We start from the raw sequence: 11,115 nt of genomic DNA on the forward strand, positions 1-11,115 counted from the left end.
GATAGTAGACACTAAATTAAATAGTATTAATGACAATTGCATTAAATGGGCAATACATCTTCTGCTAGACAATTAGTATAGAAGCTTAAGTCAGTTTAGTCAAAGATTGAGCTGGTTTGGACTTTCTTGTTGCTATGGTCACCTTCATTGCTCCACTGGCTTCCAATTCTTCTAGCATCACCTCAGGCTTAGGATAGGGTTAGTGGGGCACCTGGCTGGCTTAGTAGGTAGAACATGCGACTCTTGAGCTCAAGGTTACAAGTTCAAGCTCCACTGTTGGGCAGAGAGCTTACTTAAAAGAAAAGGAAAAAAAAGGATGGGGCCTAGGCTGCTGGAGGGATTTTTATTAGCACTCCTGCCCCACCCCTGGGCTTTCCACGCATCATTTGGGTTGCTGTTGTGTATTACCTGATGCTTACTAGCCTGGGGGAAGGGGGATGGTCTGTTGTCCTGGTGCAGCCTCAGTCTTAGGCAAACTCTGCATTCCTGGTCTTGGGGCTGAGGCTTCCCCAGTGATCCTGTAATAGCATAGGTGTAGGATCCTGGTACAGGATGGCTTCCTGCCCTTCCCTCCCTCCCCCCACCTACTGCAGGGGGCCTTCACATGAGCCCTGGGGTTAAGGGTTTGCTGCCTGTCCCTAGCAGCCTAAGACTTTTGTTCTATAGAGGGGAAGGGTCCCGGTGAGGTTGAGATTTACCCCCTTCCCTGAAGCTGCAGCTACCCCCCTCCTTCTCCAGGCCTGATGGAGTGGGTGCTAACTCATGTTTTGGCTGCAACTCCCAGGGGTCCTCTACTTTCATACTTGCCTAATATTGTGTATTTGAAATACTGTGTATTTGAAGGAAATCACTTCTCTGCTTCTGCACCTGTGAAATGGGGCTGATGATGCCCACCTCACACAGCTCCCGTGAGGCAATGGTGATGTAAGGGCGCTTGTTAAGGGGAGAGCAGCAAACACACACACAGGGTGACTGATGCCAGGGTCTCTGCTTCCTCACCTGTGCAAAGGCGCAGAGGCAGAGACCCCTGGGATGGAAGGTGGGGAGGTCAAGCTTGGGAGAAGGATGGGGACAATGGTGGGAAGAGAGGCTGCAAACCAAAAAGGTCAGCTCCAGCCCCGACTGCCTGGGTTTAATCTTGGCTCCCAGCAGTAAATCCCTGTCACCTGGGAGAAGCTGTGAGGCTCATTTCCTTCACCTGCAAAATGGATTTTGAGATTTGTAAGAATTCAATTAAAGAGGAAAAAGCTTGAACATATGTAAGCAAGTGAGGCTGGAGATCAGGAATGCAAACACTGCAGAGAGAGAGAGAGAGGGACAGCCTGGCCATCGGGCTGCGTCCTTCCAGCCATAATGGGGATCGGGCTTTATCCTAAGAGCAATGGGAACTATTGGAGAATATAAACAGGGGAGTTGCATGATCAATTTTAGGTTTTTAAAAGCGTTTTTGCTGATTGTGCGGAGAATGGATTGAGTGAAGGCCAGAGCGGAATCAGGGAGACCAATCAGGAAGCAGAGAAAAAAAAGAGGAGCATGGCACATCCAGGGCAGCGGAGAGCCTGGACCTGGACCCTGTGTACCATTTCCATTTCCTTCCAGCACCCGGAAGGAAAAATGGTTCTACAGAGGGAGTTTGCTAGGGAGTTCAAGCTAGGGGTTTCTTGCTAATTTCAACATATGACCACCAGAGGGCGCAAAACCCTAAAGAGACGCTTGGAGTCAGACCTGGGTCCGCCTCTCCCGACTCTGTCCTGGGACCCGGGCCGCCATAGCCGGAGGTGGACCCTTCTCCTTGCCCAGTTAGATGGCTGACTCTGGGGCTAACAGGAGCTAGCCTTCAGTCCTGGGGGTGTTTTGTGAAAAAGCAGTGAGTAAATTGAAGGAAACCTGGACTGGGAGCCCCAAAATGTGAGTTCTAGCCCCTTCCCCACAGCTCCCTGACTTAGGCAAGTTCCTTCACCTCCCCAAGAGCCTCCAAATCTGCAAGAAAGGACAGAATTTTTGCCACTACTTCCTGTTTTGCTCCCCGGTTTGGCCCAGACCCTGAATTCAGAGAGAGGCTGTGTAATGTAGGGGCTCAGAACCTGGTGTTTGAGCCACCGCCATCTGGGGTCAATTCCCACTCCAACCACAAGGTAGCCAAGCTACCTTGGCCGAGTGACTTCATCTCCTGGAGCCCCCGTTTCCATCTCTGTTAAAATGGGTAGACTAGTACATCCCTTGCACAGTTGCAAACTGTGCTAAGTCTTCGTAGAGTTGCTGGCACATAATAATTGCTCAACATACGCTTATAATTGAGCTAGAAACTGGATTCACAGTCACGTAACTGCTTACTTGATTCTCCAGGAACGGGGCTGGAGTAAGTGGCTTTCAGCAAGATTCCTTCCCTTTTCTGAGCATCAGTCTGCCCAAGAGAAGAAAACAGCAGGTTGGATTAGATTGGATACTCAGCGGGAGGTCTTTTAGCCCTGAGATTCCAGGCTGCTCTGATCTCCCTCCCGTCCCTCCCTTCCTTTCTTCTATTTATCCATCGCGTATCCTTCACTCAACAATTACATATTTATTGGCTATCTACTATACTCCAGGTGCAGGAAACGAAACAGACCCACATCAAAACAGGTGTATAATCCACTGAGAGCCAGCCCGTTGGAAGCATGTTTGTTCAAACCCTTCTTTGCTTTCTCTTCCAGCAATCAATCCTTGCAGGTTATTTCGTGTTTGGAACAGGAAAGCATTGTGCCAAGAGTTTATTTCTGTGCATCTCTGTGTGGCTGTGTACACACACACATTTATATATAACATTTGCAGCAGCGTTGTCATAGGAACCGTTTTTTGGTCTCTGGGCCTGGGGGATGCTGTGAGTGGCAGAGCTTTTATGGAACACCCCCTGCATGCACTTTTGTGTGGTGTGAAATCCTGCTGGGAGAGTTGCCCCAAGAGCTTTTGTCGGCCCTTTTGATCATTGCTGCCTATTTTTCTCATTGATCTTGTCGGATGTGAGCGAATTTGACTGAGGGAACTGAATGTCAAGCTCAGTGACTGGCAGAGCAAGATCCTCTGGGACATTTGCCAACTAGCGGCGTGGATAGGTCCGCTTGGGCTTTTTTGTCTTCTTAAACCCTTGATGTGGGAATGTTTAAGGCTTTGGGGAAGACTTGGATGATAAGACAAAAGTAGCCAGGGAATGTGTTTTCAGAACGACAGCTGCAGGGCCACTTTTGGATTTGGCAGGCGGTGCCAGCGCTGGGAGGGGCAGAGCGCCAGCTGGAGGGAGGGTAAGGGACTCACTATTCACCAGCAGCTTCTCTGGGCCCGGCCCCCATCCTGGGTGCTTTGAGTATGTTACTTCCTGGAATCCTGGAGTCCACCTGGTGGGATAGACATGGTGGTTCCTAGCAGGAGACTGGCATGGGAGAGGAAAAATGGCCTAGCTAGAGAGTGGCAAATCTGAGATTCAAACCCAGGCTGGGCCTGACCCCTGAGCTGGGCTTTTACCCCCTCTGCCATGCCAAACTTTCCGCAGCCGGTTCCCCTCCCTTCTGGGTCGGGAATGGCAGTTCAGAGAATGGCCGAAAGGGTACGTTCACCTTGAATACAAAAGCTGGCTCATGTTTTGGTTTCCTGCGGGCTTAGTGCGCACTAGGCACTCTTTCACTTACTCATTATAAGGTCCTTTGGGATAGATGCTACGTTATCATTACTATTATCGCAGATAAAAGACCGAGGTACTCAGAGATTGGAAGTCTCACACAAGGTGGCGGAGTTAATGAGGTGCAACCTGGCTCCAGAGCTTGAGCTCTTCACTGCTGTGCTTTTCTGGCCTGTGAGTCCTACATGTGTGCCGTTCTACGACTGAGCCGCGTGGCCTCTCCCCTCCCCAAAGAGCTATAGGGAAAAGGACCCTATTTACTGATGATCTCCTGTGTTCAGTACTGCTCTAGGTCTTTCCACCTCACAGCCTGCTGGGACATTGGAACTATTGTAATCCCCATACAGAGGAGAGAAATCAAGGTCCAAGAGGGCCAAGTGATTTAACTGTCTCAGAACCAGTTTTGAGCCAAGGCAATTGTTTTCCAAGACCAAAGCCCTATGCTGCACAGATAGAAAGCACTGACCTGGGTGGCCTTCTCCCACATTTCTCACTTATGGTATTTAGCTGTTTTTCTTTTTTTTTTTTTAATTTTTTTTTCAACGTTTTTTATTTATTTTTGGGACAGAGAGAGACAGAGCATGAACGGGGGGAGGGGCAGAGAGAGAGGGAGACACAGAATCGGAAACAGGCTCCAGGCTCCGAGCCATCAGCCCAGAGCCTGACGCGGGGCTCGAACTCACGGACCGCGAGATCGTGACCTGGCTGAAGTCGGACGCTTAACCGACTGCGCCACCCAGGCGCCCCTTTAGCTGTTTTTCTATGAGTAGGGAAGGCCACTCCAGAAACCCTTATATGGTGGAGGACTCCAACCTACCCAGATAGTGCTCCCCCAAGTCTACCAGAGTAAGGTTACACTCAGTAACTCAATCAATCCCTCCATCCCTCTGCCGTCTATGGAAGGCCTCCTCTATGCCAGACTCTGTCTGGGTCCTGGCATATAGCAATGAGTGTGAAAGTCATGGTCGCTGCCATTGGGAGCTTACTCTCTAGCCAGGAACACCCACGAGACAAGTAAGTAGAGGTGTGAGAAGTAAATGGCGCTATGGGTGTGAGTAGCAGGGGCTGTTGGTCTGGGTCATTGTGGATGTTTTACATTTATTTAAAGGAACCTTCCTGACACTTTGGCTCAAGAAGACCGAGGATATAACTTAGTGCTGAAAGCTGGCCATGCTATGCCATGAGATGAAAGAAGTTTCTATTTGCCTTATGTTCAGATGTGATACTTATCCCCAAGCCATTTACATCTTCATAGAAGAGATAAATTAATGTTTAGGGGCACCTGGGTGGCTCAGTTGGTAGAGCATCCAGCTTTGGCTCAGGTCATGATCTCACCGTTCGTGAGTTTGAACCCCACATCAGGTGCACTGCTGTCGGCGTGGAACCCGTTTTGGATCCTTTGCCCACCCCACCCCCCCAACTCTCTGCCCCTCCACCCCTCACGCTCTCTCTCACTCTCTCTCTCTCAAAAATACATTTAAAAAATTAATATTTATTGACTACTTACTCCATGCTAGGTACAAGGCTACACAAGCCCCTTATGAATACAGTGTGATAGAATCACAAGAAAATAATGTCTCAGCACGAAAGGAGCAGAAGCCAGGGAGCAGTGAAATCTGCGTGGGGGGAGCAGGAGGAGGATCGAGAAAGTTGTGTCCCATAAAATGATACTCGAGCTGGGTTTTGAAAGATAAAAAGGAGCCTGCTAGGCAATCCAGGAGCAGGAGATCTTCCACGTGGCGGGAACAATGTATGGAAAGATTCAGCAACATGAAAGTGCATGGCTGTTCAGGGTGCATGTCCATGGGGAAGGGACAAGAACTGAGGGCGCAGATATTGGTAGGAGCCAGGTGTGGTACGGCAGCTATCCGAGTCAGGAACCTAGTGGCTGGGACTCTAGCCGATAGCCACTTAGCCTGCACAGGGGGCAAAAGCGTGCATCTTCCTCAACTACTCTATTTAAGTGGAAGAAAAGGCGTGTAATGGGGGGGGGGGTGGGGAGCATGATTGCCAAGTTCGGGAAACTGAAAAAAAATGCCCATCTGCAGAATTAATTCTAAATTGCTATTTTCATTCTCACGCCAGTGGGAAAGGCAGAGCACAGCAATGTGCCTCAGCCTCTTTCCAGTTGTCTGTAGTGCCAGCAGCTCAGGCCAGGCTAGCAGGCTGGCTCCCATGGAGATGATCGGAGCCAGTTTGGTGCGTGGTGCCAGCTGTGGGCATCTGGAAATCCAGCTTCCTCTTCCAATCATTGGATAGGGGGAAAACAGAGCCCAGGGTTTTCCCAAGGCAGCAAACTTGGCAGGATGATTAAATAGCATTTGGCTTGACAAGAGCCTGGGGAAGGCTGGGCCACCCAGGGTAGAAGGATATGGTTTCCAGATTCAAGATGGGATATGCGGGTGATTGTGTGAAGAAGTCCCTTGGTTTAGGGAGGGCTGGAAGCCGGCTAGGCGGGTATTAGAGACCTCTCCCTGGGCCAGGCCCGGTGGCAGTGCAGGTGGAGCTCAGTAGATTTGGTGTAGGGGGTTCTAAGAAGGCCTGGCATCAGAGAGGTCAAGACTGCCTTGCCCCAGACCGAGCAGGCACCTCCTGAACATGCTGGGTGGTTGGTAAGACAAGGGAGGAAGGAGCCCCTGTTATGGTTCACCTCCTATAATTGCAGGCAATATCAGTACTCAGCACTCTACCAGTGTTAGGAGGATGAAATGAGTTAATACATATAAAGAGCTCTGCCCAGCGCCTGGCTCACTGTGAGTGCTCAGTGGATATTAGTTGCTGTTTTTGGCAGCCAGACATGCTAGTGGTTGGTTTCTGCTTGCTAGGTCACTTACATGCTCACAACAGCTCTAGGAGGTAGGAATGGATAGGTTAAAAAAATTGTTTTTATAGTTGAGGAAACTGTGGCACAGTTATGTGACTTGCTCAAAAACACACAGTTAAAAGTGGAAGAGGGGGGCGCCTGGGTGGCTCAGTCGGTTAAGTGTCCCACTTCGGCTCAGGTCACGATCTCACTGTTTGTGGGTTCAAGCCCCGCATTGGGCTCTGTGCTGACAGCTCAGAGCCTGGAGCCTGCTTTGGATTCTGTGTTCCCCCTCTCTCTCTGCCCCACCCCTGCTTGTGCTCTGTCTCTGTCTTTCAAAAATGAATAAACATAAAGAAATTTTTTTTTTTTTAAAAGTTTGCAACATTTTTTTTTTTTTAATTTTTTTTTTCAACGTTTTTTATTTATTTTTGGGACAGAGAGAGACAGAGCATGAACGGGGGAGGGGCAGAGAGAGAGGGAGACACAGAATTGGAAACAGGCTCCAGGCTCCGAGCCATCAGCCCAGAGCCTGACGCGGGGCTCGAACTCACGGACCGCGAGATCGTGACCTGGCTGAAGTCGGACGCTTAACCGACTGCGCCACCCAGGCGCCCCATAAAGAAATTTTTTAAAATAAAAAATAAAAAAGGTGGAAGAGAGGAAAGAACTTCTACACCTCAACAATAAATAAACAGGGAGCACCTAGCTGGCTCAGTTGGTGGAGCACACGTCTTGATCTCAGGAGTGTGAGTTCAAGCCCCATGTTGGGAATGGAGACTGCTTTAAAAAAAAAAAAAAAGTCAGGGGCGCCTGGGTGGCTCAGTCAGCTGAGCATCCAACTTCAACTAGGTCATGATCTCCCGGTTCGTGAGTTCAGGCCCCGCATCAGGCTTGCTGCTGTCAGCGCAGAGCCCACTTCGGACCCTCTGTCCCCCTCTCTTTGTCCCTCCCCTGCTCCGGCCCACACTCTAAAAAATAAATAAAACATTAAAAAAAATGTTTTTTTACTTGAAAAATGGGGAAAGCACTTGAATAGACATTTCCATAAAGAGGGTATCAAATGGTCAACAACCATGTGAAAAGATGCTCAATATCATTAGGGAAATGCAAGTCAAAACCACAAGATACCTCTTCATATCCCTTAGGATGGCTATTAGCCAGAACAAAAGAAAAGGAAGGAAGGAAGGAAGGAAGGAAGGGAGGGAGGAAAGAAGGAAGGAAAGAAAGACGAAAAGAAGAAAGAAATGAAGGAAGGAAAGAAGGCAAGTGCCGATGAGGATGTGGACAAGTTGGAACTCTTGTGCGTTGCTGGTAGGAATGTATAATGGTGCAGCCACTGTGGAGAGCAGTATGGAAGTTCCTCAAAAAAGTGAAACAGAATTACCACATGATCCAGCAATTCTACCTCCAGGGACATACCCCAAAAAACTGAAAGCAGTAACTTGAACAGATAACTTGCATACCCATTCTCAAATGTCCACTGATCTATGTATGGACAAACAAAAATGTGATACATCTATGTAATGGAATATCATTCAGCCATAAAAAGGAATTATGTTCTGATACATGCTGCAGGATGGATGAACCTTTAAAAAATTTTTTTTAATCTTTATTTATTTTTGAGAGAGAGAGAGAGAGAGAGAGAGAGCAAGCAGGGGAATAACAGAGAAAGAGGGAGACACAGAATCCGAAGCAGGCTCCAGGCTCTGAGCTGTCAGCACAGAGCCCGATGCAGGGCTCGAACTCACGAACCATGAGATCATGAACTGAGCCAAAGTCGGATGCCCAACCGACTGAGCCACCCAGGTGCCCCGAACCTTAATTTTTTTTTAATGTTTATTTATTTTGAGAGAGAGAAAGTGAGATAGAGAGTGTGCAACCAGGGGAGGGGCAGAGAGAGAGAGAGAGGGAGTGAGAGAATCCCAAGCAGGCTCCGTGCTGTCAGTGCAGAGCCTGACATGGGGCTCGGACTCATGAACCATGGGATTGTGACCTGAGCTGAAATTGACAGTTGAGTGCTTAACTGACTGAGCCACCCAGGAGCCCCAAGGATGGATGAACCTTCAAAACATCAAGTGAAGTGAAATGCGCCAGACACAAAGGGGCAAGTGTCGTGTGATTCCATTTATACGAGGTCCCTCGAGGAGTCAAATTCACAGAGACAGAGTAGAACGTGGTTGCCAGGGAGGAGGAGAACAGGAAGTTACTGTTTAAGGAGAACAGAGTTTCCGGTGGGGTGTTGCAGAAGTTCTGAAGTTGGACAGCGATGGGGGTTGCACAACGTGAATGCCACCTCATGCCGCTTAATCCTACGCTTAAAAATGGCTGAAGTGGTGAATTTTATGTTGCTTATATCTTACCATAATAAAAAAAAAAAATGCGGGGCGGCTGGCTGGCTCAGTCAGAAGAGCATGGGACTCTTGACCTCAGGGTCATGGGTTCAAGCCCCATGTTGGGTATAGAGATTACTAAAAAAACAAAGTTAAAAATAACCCCCAAAACTGACCAGCAAAGAGAAAAGCAGTATCTTGGTGATGATGGACACACCCAGATGTAACAAGTTTGATTTAATTCAAAGCACTTGTGAGTGATATTCAAGTTGAAGGACAGTCCTAATTTTGGCCAAGTTAGGTCAGAGAATGGAAGTGCTGAGGAGACAGAACTGCGTTCTATTGTTTCCACTCTGTCCCCCTTCTCACAACCTGTGTACCCAGAGCAGTCATTGTTTTGTGTCCAGGCCACCAACACTTACTGAGTGCTCAACACCACCGAGCAATTCTCAGACAGCAGCTGGGTGTTCTACAATTTAACTCAACTTAGACACGATCTACCTGGAGATGGCATCAGATCCCACAGGTTGAGGGCTCAGTCCTATAGGACTGCCCTGCTCTCCTCCTTTCACACGCTGGTTGCAAGTCGAGGTTGGCACCTGTGCTTGTGACCTACCAGCTAGAGAGCCGAGGTTCCCACGATCCCTTCCTGGGGTTTAATTTGCTAGAGTGGCTCACAGAACTCTGAGAATTTTACTCAGTAGATTACCCGTTTATTATGAAAGGATATAACTTGGGAACAGCCAGGGGGAAGAGACGTACAGGTCAAGGTATGGGGAAAGGGTCTGGATCAGCCATGCCCTCTCCAGGAGTCCACTGTCCACATACTCACCAGCCTAGAAGCTCTGTGGACCCCATCCTTTGGAGTTCTTATTATGGAGGCTCCATTACATAGGCAGGACTGATTAAATCATTGACCATTGGGCACTTAACTCTATCTCCAGCTCTCCTCCCCTTCTCAGATTCTGGGGCGGGGCTGAAATTTCAACTCTGATCACAGGATTCCTTCCCCTGACAACCAGCTCCCCTCACCCCATCCTTAGGTGACCAAAGGGCTTTCCAAAAGCACCTCATTAATATAACAAAAGATACCTTTACCATTCTAATTGCTTAGGGAGTTTTAGTAGAAGAGCAAATATAAATTTCTTATTACGAATCACGATACCACAAGCACATAATACGTGTCAGGCACGAATCTATAACCTAGAGACATACCAGTGAAGAAAACAGACAAAATCCTTCCTCTTTTAGGGATAACATTCTAATGCAGAGAGATAGACCATGAACTCATAAATACGTAAAGATCACAAGTCAGATGGTGACAGGTGTAATGAGGGAAATGCAAGCAGGCTGGGGAGTGCTGGGGATGGGGGTGGGTTGCTAATTTACATGGGATGTCTGGGAAGCCCTCCCAGATAAGGTGACATTTGAGCAGAAACATGAAGGAAGTGAGGGAATGTGCAGTGCAGCTATCCCCAAAACAGGTAATAGGAAGTGCAAAGGCCCTGAGGTGAGAGTGTGCTCAGTGTAAAGGTACATCAAAAAGGCCAGTGCATAGGAGAGAAGCTCAGAGACGTAAAGGTGAGGGTTGGGAGATAGAGCTCATGTAGGGCCTTGTAGGCCATTGGATAGATTTTTGCTTTCACTCAAACTAAGCAGAGAAGACAATGCTCTGAGCAGAGAACTGGCATAATCTCAATTTTTTTTAATGTAAGTAATTATGGGGATTACTTAACTGGTAGGTCTAGTTACCTCTCTCTCTCTCTTCCCCATTAGATGTGGCATCATATTCCTCTTAGGATCCCAGCATGAGGCTTGGCACATAATTGTCACTCAAAAAATGCCAGTTACATGAATCCTGAAGCTCTCCTGCTCCAGAGGCAGGCAGGAGAGGAATGGCCAAAGCTTGAAGTGGGAAAAGGCCAGGGCCATGGTGGCAGACTTCTTTTTTTTTAAATTTTTTTATTTAAAAAAAAAAATTTTTTTTTTAACGTTTATTTATTTTTGAGACAGAGAGAGACAGAGCATGAATGGGGGAGGGTCAGAGAGAGGGAGACACAGAATCTGAAACAGGCTCCAGGCTCTGAGCTGTCAGCACAGAGCCCGACGCGGGGCTTGAACTCACGGACTGCGAGATCATGACCTGGGCCGAAGTCGGCGGCTTAACCGACTGAGCCACCCAGGCGCCCCTTCTTTTTTTTTTTTAAATGTTTATTCACTTTTGAGAGACAGAGAGTGAGTTGGGGAGGGGCAGAGAGAGAAGGAAACAGGATCCGAAGCAGGCTCCAGGCTCTGAGCTGTCAGCACAGAGCCTGACTGTGGCTCGAATT

The sequence above is a fragment of the Panthera onca genome, chromosome C1, assembly GCF_046562875.1.
Source record: "Panthera onca isolate mPanOnc1 chromosome C1, mPanOnc1 haplotype 2, whole genome shotgun sequence".
NCBI lineage: Eukaryota > Metazoa > Chordata > Mammalia > Carnivora > Felidae > Panthera > Panthera onca.